Raw genomic sequence first — 21469 nt, forward strand, 5'->3', positions numbered from 1 at the left:
CAGGTACCTTTCTCAAGGGCAAATCAATAGTAATTGCTAAGGAAGGAATGTGTACACTAATGAGCCGCAACATTAATTTGTGTAGCTTCCTCTCCTACTGCCAAAATAGCTCTGACCTCGAGAAATGGACGAGGGACGTAAGGAAATGCTCTGTTTGCTACTTTATTCATATTTTTCTTTTTCTTTGTTTTTGTTTCTTCTGTTTTTTTCAGACTACATGATTTGCCAAAAAAATTGTGACCCAGTTACAGTACAATTAAATAGGACTTGTTATAGGGAAAGCACAGAGTTAGAGAATCTGGGATACTACATACATAACATTACTAAAAGAAAAGTTGGCGAAGTTAATTTTTTCTTTTTTTCTTTAAGTGTGTTCACTTACACACACACACACACACACACACACACACACACACACACACACACACACACAGGAGGCCACAATAAGAGTTACATGTTGCATAGTCTCGGAAAACCTGTTCCCCTGCATGTTTTCCACATTCCATTCTTTCTTTCTTTCTTTACTTATTTTTTCAAATTGCCATTTTTGAGAAAATGTAGTTGGTGTTTGTTTTTTGTTTTGTTTTGTTATGTTTGACAAAATAGGCGAAAAATTGAATTAGCTAAAGTCTGCCAATTTTAAAGTGTATGGAGTTTGACATATTGTCCAGCGTGGTTTAAAATCGTAGATAAGGAAAAAATATTCCTATCACATTGTTGCACTGTGGTTGGTATTGCTCAAAATGAATATAAAACAGTTTTTCAAGAGAATACTTATTAATATTGAACGTTTTCTTATTTTGTGCAGATTAGCCAAGTAACTAATTTGGCTCCTTAAATAAAAATTTAATTAAACATGCTTGAGTTATTAAGATGATAAATTAAGAAAGTTGGTGCATTTAAAATTCACATTACAGGTTTTCATTTCTCAGAGTTAACCAAAAGTATTATTTAAAGCTTTGATGAGCTACCAATGAATCTTTGAATTGATCTTGTCATTCAACGGTTTTTCATTATTTCATTTTAAAGAACAATCAACTTGCCTCCAAAGGTCTTCCAGAGGTATATATTTATAGGAAATGAGTTTCAGTGTGTTATCAATTCACTCTGAGTCACACAAAGCATTAGTAATGAAGACTTGTCATTCTTGCTTTATTATTGCTCCTGTTCTCAAGCAGACCATTGGTGTCAGCATAATTTGGTTTTGTTGAATAACAGACCTCTCTGTTATTTTGTAGCACAAGATATAAAGATTTTCCTTTGTACTGCCTAAGACATACAGAGTTATCAAAATTAGTTTTCATCTCTGTCGGTTCCCAGCTTTATTGTCCATGAGAGTAGTCGGAGTTGACATGATTGCAGTTTTTTTTTTTTTTTTTTTAATTGGCAAGCGATATAGAAAAGCTAATAGGCTTATCGAGACATATGCAGAATATTGCATTGTGTCTGTAAGGCAGTACTCGGAATGCTGTCATTGTGTTCTGTTTGGATAGTTGACTAGAGTAAGTTATTATTGGTAAGTTAAAGTAAATATACAGATTGATCTGCAACCCCAAAGCCATGCAGTATGTGGTTTAGCAGTATCTTGCTGAAATATGCAAGACATCTGGATCGGACCACATGTTGCTGATAGTGCCCCCATACCATCAGAGGTACAGCGTCCATGTTTTCTACAGTGGATTTCAAATTTTGATCCATCTGCCCACAGAACAATTTCCCACTTTGCCTCAGTGCATTTTTAATCAGTTTTGTCAGAGATGACTGCATTTCTGGGTCATTTTCACATATTACTTATTCTTTGCATGGTAGAGCTTTGACTTGCATTTGCGGTTGGCACACACACAATGATTTCCTTCTCTTCTTAGCCTATGCAGTGATTAAAAAAAATCACTGCATAGGCTCATTGTTTTTAATTGAGTGCTGAGGACCTGAAGATCTGTTGCCAGTTAACCTAATTAGTGGCAAAATGTTTCAAATTTTTCCTCCAGTGGTGTCTGTTTAGTACCACTTATTTTTACCCCCTGTCCCGGCCTTTTTCCAGCATGTTGCTGCCATGACCTAGTTCACTATTTCATGAATCTTTTGTGAAACAGTCAAATGTCTTATTTTAAACATTTGATATGTCTTCTATTGTGACACTCAGCTGAATGTCACAGAGAAAATGAGAAGCATTAGGAAGGTAACCAGAAGGCAGTTTACCTCCATTTCCATGACTTGCATTAAATCAGTTTCTTAGATATCCACACAAGCTTCTGCTCGACTAATGAGGCTAAAACAGCAGATAAAAACATGAGATTTTTTCATCCATGAGCTACCTGTAATGTTTCTTATAAATGATGCATGAAACAAACATAAATGCCATCATATTTGGGCTGAACAGACTTTTTTTTTAATCACTCTAATTAGATCAAGAGGTCTGACCTCGTGCATTTGCAGCATAAATACACAAATTTTCAACCTCAGCAGAGATCAAATCTGACAGCATGATTTACATCTGTAATGCTATTCAGGACTTTAAAGGATTCGCAGATCCCTGTTAGACTAGTGCTAAACAGTTATCATTAGTGTTGGCATACTGATGACTCTACTCCATTTTAACATTTTAATAAGACCGTGCTCTTAAAAAGAGAAGCCAGATATTATGACGTTATGCATGCACCACAGGGAACATTAGAATGATTTTGCCCTATGACATCTCTGCCAGTCTTTGTTTTTACATTTCAGCTCTGCTAATCAGATGATGCACCCAAAAGCATGTTGAGTATTTAAACCTGTCAGCTCTCTGCATTTATTGGGAGTTAATTAGTCTGATTCAAATAATGAGGATAATTGATCTTTGCTCTGACAATTCACTTGTAAAATCGATCATTATGTATCTTAATTACCAGTGAAAAGCTTATTCATTCTGCATATGGCTCATTACAGCGCTAACAAATCTCTATGATTTTGATTGGTTGGTATGAGAACAATACAGTGTAATTCACACTATTGCACTTTTCTCACCAATCACCATGTTAACGCTATGCTATGCAAAGAACTCTGGCTGTTTATTCATTTTTTCTTCTTTTATTTTTATATGCAATTGTAATTCTTATTTTTATTATTTTAATTGATGATTTTACTGCTCTAAATCTTTTTTCCTAATTTGCCATTCTGCCTTCTTTGCCTCTCTCACTTGTAGCTTTCTGTAGAAATTGATACTTTTTTAAATGCACTATGCTGTCAGTGGAAGCCGGTCACTAATGTTTATTGATAATATGACTGATACAAGTAGGGTGAATTATGAAGTGTACAGGTCTATATTCGCTGCTCAGACTGAGCCAAATACAGCAAAACAGATAGAACAGCACTTCACAATGAAAATAATTACCCAAAACAAGTTTAAAAGGCAAAGAAATTGAATGTTCGGCAGTGGCTAAGTCAGCCATCTGATCTCAACCCAATAGAGCATGCCTTTCAGTTCCTGAAGACTGAAATGAATGCAGAAAACCCCACAAACAACCAGCAACTGAAGGTGGCTGCACTAAAGGTCTAACAGAGCATCCGAAGTGAGGAAACGCAATATTTGGTGATGTGAACGGGTACTAGTCTTTGACTGTAGAAGATTTTCTTAGAAGTATTAAAAAGTCCTCCTTTTAATCCTTTTAAAAAGCTTTAAAGAAAGGGAACCAATATATAAATTATCTTTTTTTTTTTAAAAAATAATAATTTAGCCGTTTAGTTCCATGAATGCTTATTCATTGACGACTATCTTGCGAGTGTCATCTTGTGTATTTTAGCAAATTTTAACACAATGACGTTAATTAAATGCAAAGGCCCTCAGTATAATGTGACAGATACTATGTTTTGCCCTCTGCTAGCTAAAGCACAGCACTTATGGATCTAGTATACTGTATACACAGTATGATCTGTGAATAGAGTAGCTGTTTTGAGTGTTTTACAAATTATTTAAAGATTGTTAAGCTATGGAGTGAACACTGAATAAAGTGAATGGGGGATTTACAGCATGATGCTGCTAACAAAATCATGCTGCCATTATGTGTGAAGCTGGAATTGAGGAATAGACTGTCCATTATAATGTAATACTTTCTGTCACAAGCTACAATTTTAAGATGGGTAATGGCACAACAGATGCTGTTAAAAGGGCACGGTCTAAGTATGAAGTGTCTGGTACAGTGTAGCACATTCTCCTTAGATAGTTTGCAGGCATCTTAAACAATTAGCTCGATTTTGAAGATTATTTGTCACAACAAAGGCTTTATTAGAAACACTAGTGTGCTTTTTTAAAAACTTTGAATTGAGCTCTAGTGGGATTAAAAAAAAGAAAGAAAAAAAAGTGATGTTTAACCTCCTGAGACCCGAACTCTTTCATGGCATGCATTTTTAATTTCTCTTTGCTATTTGGGCTGATTGGGACCTTATGAATGTAAAAACAAAGAACGTGATTTTTTTTGTTTTAACCTTATTTTTGTTTCTGAGAAAAATCAGATCCACACATGAGGATATTTGCTTTAGATTTCGATAGAACAGTGGCAGTGTAATGTCCTCGTAAGTGGATATCAGGCCCTTGTAGAGCAAAATTTAGTATTCTGGTCTAGACAACCCAAAATGTGATATCCACATATGTGGACCCAGGTCCTAGGAGATTAAACTAGACATATGTGATATTCAGTGTAGAGTAAGTTACTTTAAAATAGTAACTTAGTTACATTACTAGTTACTTCTCTCAAAAGTAACTCAGTTACTTCAAGTTACTCGTTACTTTCAAAGTAACTAGTTACTAGGGAAAGTAACTTTGGTTTTACTCAGAATTCTCTTGTTAATGTGTTGCTTCCATAACTTTGCCAGTCTTCTAGCTTGCTTACGTGCCACAAGTGCACTGTGCCACCTACCAATAGAAAGGAAAAGATAATGTGCATATTTCCACGAGAGAAATCCCACGCCTGGACAGTCATTGACTGCTGCCATGATTCTAGCCTACGTCACAGCGTCATGTGCACCTTTTACATCCAACACAAAAACTGCAGTCGTGGTGCTTTCGATTGTACTCAGAACTCGGAAATTCTGCCTTCTGAATAGGAAGATGTAGGCAACACCAGACTGCAGATGAGCTGCATACAGGGCTGGACTGGGACAAAAAAAATCGTCCCGGGCATTTTGACTAGACACTGGCCCACCATTATAGGAAAAATCATAAAGCCTTTGAATGAAAATAAACACTGTTGTGACAGTGATGTACACTGTTTTGATGGTATATATGCATCAATCTATCAATCGTTTGTTGTAAGATTCAGATAATTATTTTTTAAAAGAGAGACATTTTAAATGAGAATAAGAAAGAAAAGTATTTCTTTGTGCCCCCCTCTCCCTGTTAATGCCCTACATGGACCCCTGGCAACACTTTGCTAGACCCGCCCCTGCACAGTTACCAGCTGTCAGCTACTTAGAAAAGGATCCTGGTGTTATTTGTCTCTCGGAAACAGTTCATAATTTCAACTCATTCATGTCACCTAAAAGATAAACCTGTTTCTCCATCACCTGTTCAGCTCTGATGATTCAGTAAGGACATCTCCTGGTTTCATCTTCATGTTTCCCTCTCATCACACATCCAAACCGACATCATGACCAGCAGGTTTACAGCTGTGGCTCCAGCAAACATCAGCTGATACTAGAAATTACCATAATTGTCGGGCTATAAGCCGCTACTTTTTGCACAAGCTTTGAACCCTGCGGCTTTTAGTCAGGTGCGGCTTTTCTATGGATTGTCCATGATTTTTGTCATATCGTAAGACGATTTGTTTTATTTGTTCCGCTATTGTACGGCACTACGTTGCCTGGCAGAAGGGCATGTGATCGGACACACATCGGGGTTCAAGAGTAGTATGTTGGTCACATGTCCATCCGCCAGGCAACATAGTGCCGTACAAGTAGCGCGAAAAACAAACTTCAAAGTAGCGCTACACGTTCAGCGGGAGGCGTGGATGACAAGCGGCCATAAACTTGCGAAAGGCAAGTTGTGCTCAACTCCACCGGTGGATTCTGACAGCGTGGAAAAGTGTGAAAACATCCATGATCACCAACGGATTTCAAAGGGCTGGACTGCTGCATGATGGAGAGGAGGACACCGCCACGGCCCTTCAGAGGGTGTTCGACTCTGACACTGACAACGAGGATTTCTTTGGTTTTGAAAGTGACATCCGACACTGGGGAAGATGGTGGTGAATGACTGACTTTTCTTCTTGTTAAAGCCGTGTCGCTGCACCTGAGCCTAAAAGGTAGTCCGAATCTATTTTTCTGGTGTGCTGTAGGTTATTGTTATGTACTACATTTGTTACTCATTTATGAAGCACAGTACATGTTTCGTACTTGTAATTACCGCTACTTGTACATATACCTAAAAAGTTATGCAAATATGTACCCATAACTTGTTTTTCAAAATATTAATAAAAGTGATGTCTCCAAACAGCCATCTCTTTCCTGACAATTCCCTTTGTGCATATTCTCTTACATATAAGTCAACATTGAAACACCTGCAGCTTTTAGTCAGGTGCGGCTAATGTATGTACAAAACAGGATTTTCCCCTGATTTTAGCTTGTGCGGCTAATATACAGGTGCGCTTTGTAGTCCGGGAAATACGGTAATATTAAATAAATTCTTTTTTTTTTTTTTTTTTTTTTTTTTTGTGTCCCGTTTGGATCTTTAGCCATCAGAATTGTTGTCTTAAGGCCAAGAAAGATGCCAAGCGGATTTATTTTACCAAGTGGATCATTATGGCCTTGCCATATTGGTCCATTTGATTGACCTTTATTATAATTATGAATTTATTTTATTTTCAGTTGCTACAAACGGGACAGGACAGGGAGAAAGAAAGAGGGAGAGAAAGAAAACCAAAGGGGAGAAGAGACGGTGAGAAGAGGGGGAAGAAAGAAAAAAAAACAAAACAAAAAAAAACAAAACACCTGGGTCACCTGTATGGAGAAAAAAAAAAGAAGAGAAAGCAAACAACAAAGAGCAACATAGTAAAAAAAAAAAAAACGGCACCATCACAATAAACTAGCTAGCAGTAGTTACTAAATAACAAACGATATTGTGCAGCACGCAAGATAGACAGCGCACAATGTGCTTTGAGGCAGCAGCCAAGAAAGCTGTAGTCCGCGTCTGTGAATACCCGTGTGTACACCCGTGTGCATACCTGTGTGGATCAGCATGCTTGCATTCCAAAGGTTTCTCCATGTAACAATCTGCTAGGGAGTGTGGGGGAGCCACAGCCCCGTCCTCCAGGGTATGAAGCAGGTATGGAGGAGATCAAAACTCCAGACATCCAGAGGCCCCCAGAACACAAGAGACCAAGGAAGGCCAACAGAGGGGCAGCCGCGCCACTGTCCCAGTAAGAGCTGAGGAGAGTCCCAGATGAGGGCTCACTCAGCAGCCGCGGAGCAGAAGCCAGGGGGAGTTGCAGTGACGCGCCCGTGAGCTCCGCCGGCAGCCAGCTGTGCCTGAGTGACCGAGCCCCAGGCCGAGAGGCCGGGGGCACCCCACCTCCGAAGTGGCCCGAGCGAGCCCCAGGCTCCAGGCCCCGATAAGCGGCCGTCAAGGAGTGAGCCGGTGTGTACCCGGACGCCCACCCCCACACACAAAGAACCATCAACGCACCGATACCTGAGGGAGTCCGCCACTGGCAGGGGAAGTGGTGGTGGGTGGAGATAGGCCTCCAAACCTTGGAGGGCCTGAGATGTCCCCAGAGAGGTGGCGTCTGATACCCAACCTGACATATAGACACAGACATACAGGCACACACATATACAAACATCCATTCCCACCCTCATGCTCTAATATGCACTTAATATTAATATTAAATAAATTCTTACAACAGCTGATCAAGCTTAAACGTGCTGCTGTTGTTTAGCGCGACATCCGCTGGTTTCCTCTTTCGGCGCAAAGTGAGCGATAAACAAGAGAGACGATCAGCTGATCACTGATCAGTTTTCATGATTGAAGTAGCAACAGGTGAGGGAGGGGGGAGAATGAAAGAAGAAGGGGCAGCTGTGCAGCGTAAACACAGAATAACTCCAGCTTTGTGCCTTTTCCATTGTAGCTGAATTACGGGACAAACTGTTCCTTTTCACCTCAATAAGAAACGCGTAATATTTTCTCTGAATACCAGACGGGACGATTGGCAACTCTAATAACTTATGAACAAAATAAAGTTCAACATCAGTGTCATAGCACCCACCCAGCTGTATAGAAACTCCGTCAAGCTAGCTATCACGCAGTACGGAAAAAGTCAGCATAACGAAAATAAACTCCACCTAAACTTGGTTTATATCTGACCCAGAGAGACTGCAGGTCATAACTTCTTACCTGAAGTTCAGTTCACACTTGGACCGGCGGCCGCCTCGGGTCTCTCCTCTTGCCTCCTTTTTCCTTCATCCACCTGCTGGCCTCCACCACTTGCTAATGTTACTGAATCTGTGGAAGCTCCGCGATGCCACCACACGAAGTAACGAGTAACGACCCTATCTAAATCCCAGTAACGAGTAACGCGTTCCTGATTTTGGCATAATAACTAGTTACCGTGCTCGTTACCACAATAATAACGTAGTTACTGTAACGCGTTATTTAATAAGTCGTTAGTCCCAACACTGGTGATATTACACTTAAATTTGTTCGCAGGGTAATACAGAACATGAAGCAAAACACACTGATAAAGAAAAACTGTTTTTTAAGGCAACACGATTAAAAAAAACAAACATCAAATACCTCCTTCGGTAGCGGTAATAACAATAATACAAATATTTGTTGTTTTCCATGCATGTGAGAAGCCTACAACCACTTAAGAGAAAAAGTTCCTTGTAAATACTCAACTTTGGTCTGGGTGATTTGTTATTCTGTGCGCTTCCTCAATTAATGACATTTTACAAAGTTTTAAACAGAAAAAGTTGCTGACTGCATCTTTCCCCTCTTAGTGCCATCTTACAAATGCAGAAGTTGGTCTTTTAGTGCATACCAGATGGCACACCAGATTTCAGACAGGATGTCTCATATCACTGTTTGACCAAGCTTGTCACTCAAAGCCCTGGTTCAAAGATTCCTCTAATTCATGGCCTTCTGCTTAGAGCACTAAAAAGAAATGTTTTTCTGATCCTGCTAGTAGGGCTGGGCCATATCATACCGTTCGTGGTAATACCGGTATAATGTTAGGCAATGATAAGAAAAAGAAATATCGCGATAGAATATGGGTAAGACACGCATGCGCAGTGCCTTTGCTTTCATACGCACATGGCAGAAAAAGCCTGGCGGCGACGAAGAATGAGAGAGGCGAAAGTGGATCGTTGAATGAAACAGATGAACCAGAATTGGTTTGTAAAAATGCTGCAACTTCAGTGGTGTGGAACTGGTTTGGCTTTCGTCCGTCAGATACACACCAAAGCACAATTTTTGGTAGAGCATGTTAGCGGGCCATTGTTATTACTGTTTTCTTCGGAGTTGCTCTTCAAATCCTTTGATTTTCTGAAAAATCACACAATAATGATTTAAATGTTGAGTCTCATGCCTGTTTAAGCTACACATTTTCTAGTATGCACCTGTATGACAGAATGCTGAGGAACTCTTACATTAAGCCCTTTAGTACAGTACTAATTACGATATTGCCGTTCGTGCTGCCTCACTAGGTGAGGAAATTACTGCAATCAAGGAATAATCTGCTCTCGAAGTCAAGAGGCCATGCCCTAATGAAAAGTAGAGAGAGATGTGTACATTTGTGTATGTGGTGTTTTTATCTTTGTTTTTATTTTTTCTTTACAGCGATTATTCTACTCATGTCTCAACTCTGTTCTGTCTGATGTTGTTTGGTTTCTTTTATGTTCTTTATTGTAGTAGTTTTCTAATTTGTCAGTGCAATGTATACGTCCTGGTACTGGGGACATAGCTATTAGTAATGAATGCACCGAGGGGTTTCCAAAGCACTCCTTTTTTCTGTTTTCTTTTTTTTAATAAACTGAGCTCATGGACATATAGCTTTGAGCACAAGTTTAATGCATTAGTGATGTAAAGTCACAGTTTCCCACTGAGAGGCTTACAGATAAACAATGAGATATGCCTGTCATGTCTTTCTTATAAGATTTAATGATGCACTATAAACATGACTATTAGTAAGCCTAAGGGCATAATGATAATCAACATCCAAGGCCTTAGGAATTGATGCCCTATACATCATATCACCGTATTCCTAAACAGAGAGACAGCTTCAGCTGTTTTCGTTTTTTGTTTTTTTTTTCTCCTGCAAACGATAGGAAAGTTTCATTTCTGTCTTAATTTCTTAACTAGATTACCTGTGTGATGTTTGAATGTACATACAGCCATCATAATATTGAAACTCTGTTTTTTCCAATCATGCCACCAAAACAGCTTTTCCTTTTAAGGCATGGATACAGAATTTCTAGCTGTGTTGTCTGGTGGCTGGCACAAGAACTCTGGCAGTGAAGTCTTAGGGACTTGTTTTAGGGGCTTAAGTCTTCATGGATTGATTGGCGTTCCAGTGCACGAGTGGATACTCGCCTTGCTTGGGATCTCTTGGGAGGCAGAGTTATAATGCCTTAGGCTCTTTGTTTTGTTCCTCCAGCCCTTCTTGGCTAGCTTTTGCAATGTGGCAGGGCATCATGCCTTGCTGTGGACAGCTGCTGCTGTCAGGCGGTGGGTGTTCAGTGGTGAGGTGAGTGGTCAAATTATGTGTCTGTGAAGGTTCTCAGTCATCCAGGTCATCGTAGTCAAAGGAGCTTGCAAAGAAAAGCGTCTGGACTTAAACCTCTTTCAAACCATCAAAGGACAGATGGTTTTGAAAGAGGAGTGAAAGAAGCCATCTATGTCCACCGTGAGCGACCATCTTTGAACAGAGGCGGGGGTTTACGACACCAACTCTCTGCCATCTATAATCCAGTTTTGAGATCCCTTCCCAGACGCCTTAACGCCCACTCACATCCTGGGCCATCTGACCTCAGGAATTCGCATGATAAGGTGGGGCCAGGTTTCACAATGAACACACCCGAAACTCTGGCTGATTGGGACCCACGCCCAGTTTCCCACCTTGGCTCAGGCGATTAGAGGATCATCAGGGGGTCCTTTTGTCCCTCTGTGGGGTCACTCCCACTAGGTTTATATCTGGGACTCTCCACCATTTGACCTTAGAACTGAAGAAGCTTCTCGGATGAGAGGTGAAACGTCTTCAAGCAACTTAAAGAAGCCCAGACGCTTTTCTTTGCAAGCTCCTTTGACTGGTCAAATTATGGTTATTTTCCAACACCATACCCTCACTCTATAAGGTATGGTATAAAGTTCACAAAGGTCAAATGCAGTTTGTGAAACTACATGGGTACACAATCCTGCTTCCAGCTGGATTTTGTAGTATGCACACTAGCATGCTTTTCTGTTCATGCATGATCTAATACATACTTGGAGAGAACTGCTGAAGTTTATAAAGAAAAAGAATAAATTCTTTATATTGTCGCTAACTGTGTGTCTGTTTTAAAATGTAGGCAATTAGCTGCTTACAGTGAGAGCTCAGTTTTTATACTTCATTTTAAAAGTGTAACTAATGATGTCCATTACCCAAGCCTCAGGTTTAATTTTCCATAAGAATCTCCTACATTAAATTATGTAGATGTGTTGGGTATTGCATAGTTTGTTGTAGTCTTTGTTTATTAGTGAATGCTAGATATATATATTGAAACACTTGTAATGAAATGTTATTTGTAAAACTAATATAGCCTGCCATTACAGCTGCTGTTGTGGATTGCCACAACCTTCACAGCCATCCTGCAGACATGTACAGCAACTTTAATAACTGCTGCCATTTATTTAGACTCTTTCTTTCCTGTCAGTCTTTGCAAACTAACTTAAATAATTTCTTCCTTTAAATTTTCAACATGTCTAAAAGTACCACCTCGGTACAAGACTGTTCAAAGAAGTCTTATCATTAATTAACGCTAAAATGTTAAATATGATTGATGTATCTCTATCACTGGATAAGGTATCACAAGCTTTTAAGGTGGCTGCAATTAAACCACAGCTTAAAAAGCCGTTACTTGATCCAGCTGTTTTTGCTCATTATAGACCAATCTTCAGGCGTCCTCCTATTTCAAAAAATTTTGAAACTGCTAATTGATCATTTGCAGAGGAACAGAAGTTTCAGTCAGGTTTTAGCATTTCACTGAAACAGCACTAGTGAAGATTACCAATGACCTTATGGCCTCTGACAGTGGACTCATCTCTATGCTTGTCATGTTCGACCCCAGCGCAGCATTTAATATCTTTTCTCTGTCCCCTAGCCCCCAACCGGTCACAGCAGATGGCTGTCCCTCCTTGAACCTGGTTGTGCCGGAGGTTTCTTCCTGTTAAAAAGGGAGTTTCTCCTTCCCACTATTACAAAGTGCTTGCTCATAGGGGTCATCTGGTTCTTGGGGTTTTTTTCTCCAAAATACTATAGAGTTCTTACCTTAGTGCCTAAAGTCCCTTGATGCGACTCAGGCTCGATATATGGAATTATATACATAAACCTGAAAGGAACTGCACTGTGTGTGATGAATGCCTGTATCATTTAGAATACCTATATAAATTGAAATTACATTCATATTATTTATATTAAGAAGTTATGCGTTGATCCTGAGGGGTTCTTTAGATTAGGTCTGCCAGGCTCCCTGATTAAGATATAATAAGGCTGTAGAGAACCCTTTTTAAATGGTCAGAAGCAGTAGTCAAGCAATGAGTGTTAAAATCCCCCAAGACTCAGATTTCAGCCATACATGTCTTCAGTCATTTTTCTGATATTATGTATTAAACGTCATTGCAAATGCTTACTGGATGACTAAATGTAAAGTGCTTAATGGCTCTGACGCTTTTCCGTAAAGGCTGCTGTCTGTAGTTGTCTATAGTTTGTTACCTTTGGAGAGCATTATAGCATTGGCCATATATGATCTTTTTTTGTTTTTGTTTTTGTAAGTAATGCAGATTCTTTGTCTGAGGTTTTCATTAGCTTAGCAATACTGTATGCTAAAGTAGTAGAAAGCAATGCGGTCTCAAAGGTTTTTTTTTTTTTTGGCAACGCATGACTGAAAATGCCTTATTAGCATAAATTCATCTGTATTTTTGAGCGAGACGTAAACAAGCAATTGGTCAGGAAATTTCTCCTATTTACTAGTCTAAAGATTTGATTAAAGTCGGTCTAAATTTTAAACAGTTAACCCCCTTAAAGCTGAAAATTTGCACTTCAATCACTTCTTGATTATTTCATTTAAACTCTTCTGTGGTGGTACACAGAAAAATGACAAAAAATCAATCTTTGTCATTGTAAGTGGTGGGAGACAGAGTCTGCAGGCAACACAAAAACACCCAACTGACTAAAAGCAAGGTACTGATCACTTCTAAACGGAGCTGTGGGAGTCCAGTGGTGCAAGTGCAGTCAGTATCGTTTAATACAAGTCAAGACAAAATGCCATTGGTGCAATGAAAGGGACAGTCTGCTTCTGCTCAGCTGCAAGGTTGGTGAGATCAGGATGTCTATAGCCATTATTATACTGACTGAGTTGACTTTATATCACCAAGCAATACTTTTTTCCCCCTCACACTTAAATTTCTTCTGTAAATAAGAGCTAACCTGATCATTAGATCTGGACACTCTATTTATGAATGTTTTGTTCCCATACTTGGATACACAAAATTCTCAAATTATGCAAAATTTATTTTTAATTAGTTATTTTAACTTTTTTTTTTTTTACTTTTTTCTTCAGTATCATCTACTGTGCCATTTGTTCCTGTCCTGGATTTATTTAGGGCTTTTGGGACTAGTGGACATTTCCTGCACATGTTTGTGTTTTATATGCATCAAAACACACTTATGAGACAGAAAGATTGTACTGGAGGTTTTCACAGGAAGAATAAATGTGCTACTGCAAACACAAGGACTGGCTGCTCCGATGCTAAGAGACTCCCCTCCAGCCACTGTATGTTTATGCTTTAAGAGCATAAAAAGCCTGTAGTGGGCTTTAAAATGTTGGAATTGAATTGCTCTCGAGCTGAATGTGAATAACGACACATATGAGTTTGTGTTAGTCATCGTCAAGCTGAAATTATGCTTTAAAAATTCACATCGAATTGGAATGTCTATGGAAAGAAGATTTTAGTGCTACATCTTTTACATTTAAAATGTGGAATTAACATGTCTATGTTTACATGTTCTATGTATGTTTATTTATCCCCGCCCAATAACTTAAGATATATGCTTGCGTGTATAAGTATGTAGGTGTCCTTTAATCAGGACAGTGTATGTGGGGACAACAGTCAATAGCTGATATCTGCAGCAGTTGGAGTAGAGGTAATAGGATTAGTGTCAGACTCGGATATTCAGCAGGCCCATTCCCACCAAGCCAGCGTAGCTCTGCCAACAAAACATGCACACATATAGACCCCCTCTCTTGCATAATATCCATTAGCCACACTCTTATATATGCTTCCATAATTACTGGCATAGGAGCAATTCTTTGCTATCCTTATTCTTTGATGTTCATAATCAGTCTCAACTTCAATCTGATGTGACGCCTTGCATTAGGGCAATGCCCCATTATCCTGCACTTTTACTGGAAAAAAAAATCCCATGAAAAGAGCAAATTCAACAATTAATCTTTACGTGATTTTGTCTTTCCGTGCTTATAAGCATCATACTTTCTAAGTGGGATTTACTTAAACCACAATGCCTATGATTATTGTATTGAAGGACCATCATTCATGGCAGCATTTTTTTTTTATCAGCAGTGAAGGTTTTTGACACATCATGATTATGCTACACTTTATAGAATGATTTTAATCTCGAGTTTGGTCTTTTAATGTAAACTGGATCATCTTTTTTTTTTTTTTTTAAACTGTCTATTCAGATTGATGGTGTTTTCCATGAGCTCACCCACTGGTTTTAAGTAACTATAGAATGAAAAATATCTTTTGCAGCACATAAGAAAATATGCCTGTGATAAATTGGGGACTTTTTTTGTATATAGATTCGATCATATACAAGTATGCAGATATTATTCACAGATACTAAAATGTATGGCTTAAAACTTTTAAGCTGCCAAGTTGTGAATAATTTACTACAAGTGGTTGGCATTGTTTGCACCGTATGCCTAATGCAACACATATTGTTTGACACAGACAAGCCCAGTGATAGGTCTGTTCATCCAGAGACACTGATGAACGTAAACAAAAAAAGAGACAAAAGTATTTTGCATGTAACATATGTCACGTTTCAATTTAATTCAATTTAATTTATATTTCCAAATTTAAAACAAGTTGCCTCAAGGTGCTTTAAATTGTAAGATAACGATGTTACAATAATACAAAAAAACTCAGAGAAAACCCCAATAATCATATGACACCCTTTGAGCAAGCTTTTTTTGGCAATTGGTGGGAATGTAAACTCTTTTAATAACAACAAACCTCCAGCAGAACCAGGCTCAGGAAGTGGAGCCCATCTGCTGCGACCAGTTCAGGTGAGAGAACGAAGACAGGATAACGACGCGCTATTGAAGAGAGCCAGAGATTAATATCAACTAATGATTATAAGAAAAGTTGCGCGTGAACACACAGTGAGTTAAAAACTTATGTCTTGTCACATAAAGTACTGTATATAAGCAGGAAAGTACTAAATCATTTGATATCTGCTGCAACATTTGATTGGTAGTGTCAGAATTTGGAGTAAACAGTGTACCTGTAAAAGCATGGATCTATCCTTACTTGTGTTAATGGTTCAGGCTGGTGCTGGTAGTTTAATGGTGTGGGGAATATTTTGTTGGCACACTTTTGGGCCAGTTGAGTGTCTCATAAATTCCTTTATGGACCAAAATGTAGCCATCTTCTCAAAGTGGTTTCTTGAACACAGTGAGTTCAGTATACTGAAACGGACAACAAAGTTGCCAGATCTCAATCCAGCAGAGCATCTTTGCATTGTGGTGGAATGGGAGATTCTCATCATCAGTGTCCAACCAACAAATCTGCAACAAGCATAAGATGCCATCATGTCAGAATCGTTGCGGAGAAGCATCTTATTTAATCAATGCCACCAAAAGTTAGGGTGGTCCAATGTGTCAGGTATGGAAAGCCCTTTTCCCAGTAAAAAAAACACTCTGTTCCAACTAAAGAACAGCTGCATACAATAACATTAAGTAGCCCTCTGTTCTGTTTAGGTAAGCCACTTTACACCTAGAAGTGGGGTGACATGATCAAATAATTTCATGTTCCAAACTCTCTCAGGTGTGCTGAGGCTATATTCTTCTCCAGCCTGCTGGCGCAGATTAGCTTATTTCCCAGACAAAGGTGTATGAATAACTTCCAAGCAAATATTGAGTAGAGGCTAAATTACATGTTTTTGGCATGGATTTGTGAAACTGCCACCTTGAAAACAGTTGTTCGTGTGACAACACTGGTTGCAGAAAAAAGATGCAAGCAAAAAGGTGTTTGGCAACCTCTCTAAGTAATGTCAGAACAGATGGAACAAATGTAGGCTTTTTATTGGGTATTTTGCATGAGGTAAAAGCGGACTGCCGTGGGTGCTTAGGATCATTATTATTATCATTATCGTCATAATTACAGTTTTTTCCTTCAGAGCGTATCTCGCCTACTTCTCTATTCTGTCTCCTTCTTTTTTTCCCCTCTATATCTTCTCACTAGACATCTACCAAACCTTTTCCACTTCCTTCACATCTCATTTGTCTCTTCTATTCATCCTCCCTCTCATTTATCTTCTTCTGTGGCATGGCGACCATTGCTTCTTTATCAGTGAGCTGCAGCAGGAAGCATGTCACTCTCCCTCTGTCCTTTTCTCTCATCATTATTCCTTTTCTTTTCCCCTCAAACTTTACTGGTTTCATATTTCTTTCCTACTTTTTATGTCGTGGAGGGATTTTTGTTGTTGGGGTTTTTCTTTTGTTTGTTTTTGGCTTGTGCGCAAGGTTACCTAATATTAATACAGATGCATATTTTTTTTCTTTCAGTTCATCCTTTCAGTCAGTTTTACTTGTAGTTGTTTTTACTATACCTATTGTTTTGGCAAACCATGTTTACTTTTTTGGTTATTGCACTTGCACTTCTTACTCTATCATTTTCTTACTTTATCTTTTCCCCACTTATCCAGAGCCCCCAATTACTTTGCCGTTTTATCTTCTTCACAGTACAAACTCCAAAATTGAAACCTTGCCTCAAATGACCTGAACCAATCATATTTCACATAGTTCACTCCCATCAAGCAACTGAACAAATGACATAAATGAGAAATGCTTCCAGTTTACAAAATCACCTTCATTATGCAGTATTTGTGTCCTGATGGGATTGTTTTTGTCTTCCCTTCTGTTTATTAACAGAATGGCTGAAATTGCCATGCTAAGGTTTATACACCAGATTTTGACTACCTGCCAAGAGAAAAATAATGAAATAATGAATAGAGAAATAATGTTGCTTATGAAAAATGCATTTAATCCTCAATGTTTGGGGAAGCACATTAATGTAATCACTTTACATTTGTCTAACGTATTACTGCTCCTAAATTCAGCACTCAAAATGCAAATGTTAATCAAATATGTGTCACTTGCAGTGCATGAGTTAAATGATCTCTATATTGAAAGTCATACAATGTGGTTTTGTGTCTTTGTTTTGTTTCTTGCTTTTTATGCAAGATGGTGTAAAAATCACCTAACTTTGATTAACACAGAAAGCTGTATAGAAATGGCAAAGTATCTACAAATCAGGAAGTGCAAAGATCTCCATATGTCATTAGGAAACTGCTTTGTGCTGATGTGTGTGAAAATGTAAGTTTTAAAGGTAGAATTATCAATCTAAGTGTGTGACAGCGCACCTCTCGGAGTAGTGCAAAAGTCTAAAACGTGTCCAATGGATTACTCACTTTGAACCAAATAAATACTGTATTATTTTTGCTTTTAAGTGTTATGCATAATACATTATAACCCAAACACTGATAATGCATGACAGAAAATTTACATGCAGAAAAAATAAGAGAATATAAGTTTACTTTTTTTAATGTATATGATGGTATTTGTTTAAGACGGCGATGCCATTAAAACCTGAGTTGACAATAGCTTCTCTTAAACAGCATGATGCTTTGAGTCAAATTTGACCACTTGAGAGCAGCTTACATGTCTAGTTAGAGATTCTAAAGGTGATGAGCTGGCGAGGCTGCAGATGATGTGTTGTAAATTAGCTGATGAAATTAACATTTGCCCGCAGTGTAATCCACTAAGCCCGGTGCTGTCAGCATCTCCTTACACAATACAGTTCTTAGTTTACACTTCAATACATCATGCAGGCCCACAGTTCATTACATCACACAGAAGTCGGTGTATGTGCTCACACACTCGCGCTCCTGCGGGGTATTTGTGTGTTTGCAGTTAGACATGAGGCACCACGGGATGTGAGATAAAAGCTGGAAAAGTACAGGTTATTGCATCATTAACTCCAGTTAGCATTTGTCTGCCTGACTTAGTTTCCTTTCATATCCTCTGCTACAGTACAAATGTGTTTTTCGACTGAATAGAGTAGTCTGTTGTAGTAAACTGTAAGAGTGGAAATAGGAGAGCAGGTCTGAGAGATCAGAAAGTTGAGGATCTAAAAAAAAAAAGGCTTACTATTGTGAAATCTGTGAGATTATTATCTTTGCAATATGTCCTTGCTAATCCCAGTCCCGAAACCAATATTGGCAATCATTGTACTAATACCATTTGTCTTTGTGTGAGCCTGTCATTCAGAGAGCTTTAAGGATCTTGGTCCCTGGTACACATGATGTTGTGTGAATTAAGTGTGTTTAAAGTCCCTCATTGGCCAATTTTAAATAACACTGATGGTTTTATAGAAATAACTGAGAACCGTTTGCTTTGGAAAAGGACAACAGTAGTCTTGGGATTACTTTAGAGATGAGGGCTTTTACAGCCCCTGTCATTTCAGCTGTCTCTCTTCAACTCTCTCATGTTTCCCACTCATCTCTTTTCTCTGTCCTGAACAATGAGGTAGAGCTATGATTGCCCACTCTTGCATCCCACGTCATCTTGTTTTTATCACTCGCTGCCTTTATGGGGTTCTTTGAACCACATTACTTAGCCAGTTCCTGGTACTTAATTCCCATGCATGACGATTCTTTCCCTCTTTTGTCATATTTGTCTCCTCATTCCCTTATCACATTTCATTCCTTTGTACCCATCACATCTACACCTTTTGTTGCCTCGTGTCACCGTTATTTTTTTTCCTCTTCTCTTGTCTTCTCATCTCCGCCCTTGTTTTTCCCCCTGTGTTGACAATGGGTCGTGCATACTGTTTATACTGATAGTGGCAACATTGTAAACTGCTTTTGATCAGTGTTGCTATGTGCACAGTCTCAACACAGCATGTCCTAAATACAGTCCATTGCTCTATCTCAGAACTTTATTTTTTGGGGTACAGAAACATTTACACCTCAGTATTACCAGGTTGGCCCCCCATTTTCCTTAAGAACGGCTTTGTTTCGTTTGTGGGACATATTCAACAAGGTGCTATTCCTGCGCATCCACAATTTGATTTACTGTTTCTCCAAAGCCCAAATGTGCTTTATTGGATGGGAGACATGGTGATTGTGATGAATTCATTGTGAAACCAGCTTAAGAGGAGTTTTGTCAGGGATGTGTTATCCTGCTTGAAGCAACCATCAGAAGATGGATACACTGCGGTCATAAAGAGATGATGATCGCAGCATAATAGAGGTTAGTTGTGGCATTTTAACAATGTTCACTTGGTTGAAAGGGGTCCGAAGTGTTCCAGGAAAATACCCCGCCCCCCACCTCACTATTCCACCACCAGCAACAGCCTGAACTGCTGATACCAGGCAGGAAGGACCCATGAGTTCATGTTGTTTATGCCAAATTTCTGTTACAACAGAAAATGACTATTCTTCTGCTCATATCACTTATGTTACTTCCTCTTTGTGCTGGATGCGGGAAAGGGGTTTCTCTGTATCTCTCTTTTTCCATTCATCAGAGGCATCGTCTGTTCTCCAATTTTGGTGAGCCTTTGCAAATTTTATCCTCAGTTTCCTGTTCTTCTCTGACAGGAATAGGAGTGTCACCTTGTGTAGTCTCCTGTTGCTGTAGCTGATCTGCTTCAAGGGTCAGTGTGTTGTAGGTTCAGAGTTGTTCTTCTGCACACCTTGGTTATATCGAGTGGTTATTATAAATCTAGTAGATCAGCAATTTCCAAATAACTCAGACCAGCTTGTTTGGCACCAACAACCATACAAAGTCACTTAAGTTAACTTTCTTACACATTCTGATGCTTGGTTTGAACTTCAACCATACTATCAAGACCATATCTACATAAATCCATAAGGTTGCTGCCATGTGATTGGGTGATTATATACTTGGGTTGATTAGCAGTTGAACAGGGTTAACTAATGAAGTACCTTGGCGAGTGTACATTCTGTTTATTTTCTTAATTCTATTCACTTATCAATTTCTCTTTAATCTTTATTAATAATAAAAATTTAATAATAATTATAATATTAATAATTTACACTACTTCAGCAAACTTTCATCCACACCCTATCATATGCAAAGACTTGAATTGTTTTTCTGGCATTTTTCTAAAAAGCTCATTTAGTATATATGAAGTGTGCAGTCCTGATAAGGGGCTACATTGCTGCTGAAATATTGTAATCTCTACATACAGACTTAATTGCTTCTATTCCTGTTTAACCCAAACTAATCTGATATTTACTGAGACATATGAAGAATTGCATTAATAATGTTTTCCCTAGTTTGATCATAGTAGATGCTTAAGAGGACCATGGTGATTAAAAATGTATTCAAGTGCCATGATATGTGGCTTCTGACGCACACACCCATACACACAAAAAAGACCTTAAAGATGTTGTGGTATACAGAGAGAAGGTAATTATGCAGCTCAGATGAAAGCTTTTCCATTAAGCCACTCTGCAACATCCACTCTTTACTAGTTTGATAGCATTGTAATGACGAAGACCAAATTAGTATGACAAGTATTGTTTCCAGTGATTGGCTAGAGACTAAGATTTGCCACTGCAATATTGTGCTTCTCTAAGGACCCAGAGTTGTTTTTCAGTTGTGGGCTGATGTGATTAAGAGTGAACACGCTCGCCAAAATGTCAAGTTTGTGCTAGGTGATAAAGGAGATCACAAGGAGAGTTGTTTTTTTGTTTTTTTTTTGAAATTCAAGATACTCACCTGCTTTGAAGCAACAATGATAATTAATCTGTGGGGAAATCATAGCAAAAAAAAAAAGAGCCAGAATACGTGGAAATGGTACAAACGGTGATATAGTAAGGTACCCACACTGATTAAAAACATATAAGGGTGACTAAAATTGTCTTTATACATTTTATTAGACGCACACAAAAAGAAATCTTCAAAACTTGACTGC

General features: G+C 38.7%; 1 protein-coding gene across 1 annotated transcript in view; it reads left to right on the plus strand.

Annotated features, from left to right (window-relative positions):
* Window positions 1-21469, plus strand: part of ipo11 (importin 11) — a 127541-nt gene that overhangs the window by 103246 nt on the left and 2826 nt on the right. The window lies entirely within an intron of this gene.

Source organism: Diplotaxodon limnothrissa, linkage group LG12, assembly GCF_057381915.1.
Source record: "Diplotaxodon limnothrissa isolate DT_005_m linkage group LG12, D_limnothrissa_male_GT1.1, whole genome shotgun sequence".
Classification (NCBI taxonomy): domain Eukaryota; kingdom Metazoa; phylum Chordata; class Actinopteri; order Cichliformes; family Cichlidae; genus Diplotaxodon; species Diplotaxodon limnothrissa.